We start from the raw sequence: 2,500 nt of genomic DNA on the forward strand, positions 1-2,500 counted from the left end.
GTAAAGGGGAGAAGGAGATAGGAGAGGAAAGGAAAGAGGAGTAAGGGGGAGAAGGAGAGAGAGGGGAAGGAAAGAGGAGTAAAGGGGAGAAGGAGAGAGAGGGGAAGGAAAGAGGAGTAAAGGGGAGAAGGAGAGAGAGGGGAAGGAAAGAGGAGTAAAGGGGAGAAGGAGAGAGAGGGGAAGGAAAGAGGAGTAAAGGAGAGAAATAGAGAGAGGGGGAGGAAAGAGGGGAAGAGGTGGAGAAGGAGGGAAAAGGGGGAAGGGGAGACGGACGAGAGGGCGAGGAACACAAGGTGACTCATCTTCCTTCCAACAATTAATTAAGTGGACCTGTTCACTTATTGTTACCCGCCTGTTTCCCTTGTTTCATCATGAATATCTGAATCGTCTTCGCGGGTGAAACGGTGCAGTATATTGACGCGAAGGAAAGAATTGGTCGTTCATGGATATATGATAGAGAAAATAGCCCCCTCCCTCGCCCCCTCCCCACTCCGCCCCCTCCCCTACCCAGCCCCCACCAACAGCCCCCCCCCACTCCCCCGCCCCTTCCCCACCACTCCTAATTGGTCATTAAACTCGCGACTCAAATTGAACGCAGAGGGAAGTTACCATCACGTGTGCCGCGACCCGAGATCGGGGAGGGGAGGGGGGGGGGCGGTGGGTAAGAGGGATATGGGGGTCGGGAGGGATATGGGGGAAGGGGGCAAGGGAGGTGTTGAGAGGAGGTGGAGGAGGGGGAAAGAGAGGGGTTTAAAAGGGGAGGGGGGGGTAAGAGGGATATGGGGAAGGGGGGCAAGGGAGGTGTTGAGAGGAGGTGGAGGAGGGGGAAAGAGAGGGGTTGAAAGGGGGAGGGGAAGGGGGAAAGGGAGGGACTGCGACGGAGAAGGGAGGAGTAGAGACAAGGGAGGGAGTGATCGAGAGGGGAAAGGGAGAGAGAGGGAGATGGGGGAGGAGAGGAAAGAGGGAGGGAGATGGGGAAGGAGAGGAAAGAGGGAGGGGTGGGTGGGGAGGGCGGTGAGACGTACGGTAAGGAGAAGGAGACAAGAGGAGGATGGAGTATGGTAGGGGACCTAGGTAAGAGGAGGGGGTAGGGGAGTGGACGAAGCGAAGACAAGGAGAAGGGGGAGAGGGGGAGAGAGAGGGGAAGGGGAGGTGACCAGACTTCCACACTCGCCCCTCTTCCTCTCCTTGTATTGACATCACTCGTCCTTCCTCTCCATTCAGCCCGCTCGTCCTTCGTCCTCGTGCCTCTTTCCTTCTTCCTCTTTTTCTCCCCCTTTCCTAGTCCTCCCTCCTCCCTTTACCTCCTCTTCCTCTCTTCCACATCCTCTCTCCTCCTCCTCTTCGTTCTCAACCCCTCCTCCTACGTCTCTAATTTCTCTCCTCTCTCCCATCCTCCTCCCCTTCGTTCTCTCCCCTTCCTCCTCCTCCGTCCTCGGCCCCTCCCCCCCTCCCCTCCACCTCGCTGTCCTCTTTCCTCTTCCTCCTCCTCCTCCACTTCGTTGTCCTCCTTCCTCCTCCTCCTCCTCCTCCTCCTCCTCGTACTTACCCCTCCCCCTCCTCCCCCTCCTCCCCCTCCTCCCCCTCACAAGGCCCTCCCAGCTGTTCTCTTCCTCACACTGATAATAGTATGTACTAAGCGCTGATACGGAGTCCTCGTGTTATCTGGCCGTCCAGTGTGTCTGCGTTTCCCCTTGTTCACATGTGCTGCGGAATCCCGTTTTTTTTTTTTTTTTTTTTTTTTTTTTTTTTGGGGGGGGGGGAGAAGGGGCTTTGAATCTTGTATTTTTGACACTCCTCCTCGTACTCGTCTTTTTTTTTTTTTTTTGGTGTTGATACTGTTGTTGCTTTGTTGTTGTTTTTGTTGTTTTGCCGTCGCACAGGTAATACGAACGCGCCTCAAAGGTCTTTGTCTTCCTCTGAATGATTTACTTTTTTTCTTCTTCTTCTTCTTCCGTGTTCCGGAATCCCATTTGGTATTTTTGTTGTTGTCGTTGCTGTTAAACCTCATCAGGTCCCATGAGTCAGGTCGACTGTCTCAAGCTTCCTTCCAGTGTTTTTTTTATTTTTTTTCTTTCGATAGTTTTCCCTTTTCGCTTATTTTTTATTTTATTTATTTTTTAATTTATTTATTGTTCTCATGTGTTGTCGAATTCCGTTTTTTGTTCTCAATGCTGTCGATGTTGTGTTTGTCGCGTACAGTGTACCGACTCGTTGCAATTATCACCTTTATTTCCCACGAAATTATTAACTTCCAAACTTCTTTACTTCTTCAGTCTGTTATCCTTTCACACTTTCTCTGCCTTTCTGTTCAATTTCTTCTATTCCTTTTGTACAGGTCGGTCTAACTTTGTTTTCTAATTTACGTGTTTAATTTAATTTATATATTTCCCATTACTTTTTCAGCATTAGTATTACTGTTTCTATGTTAATCAAAGACAAAAAATATTTAATTCCGATTTATACATCAACGATCTAAATCCCAGAATGTCAGTCACAC

Source organism: Penaeus japonicus, unplaced genomic scaffold, assembly GCF_977035675.1.
Source record: "Penaeus japonicus unplaced genomic scaffold, GWHDUDI00000001_assembly GWHDUDI00000027, whole genome shotgun sequence".
NCBI classification, from domain to species: domain Eukaryota; kingdom Metazoa; phylum Arthropoda; class Malacostraca; order Decapoda; family Penaeidae; genus Penaeus; species Penaeus japonicus.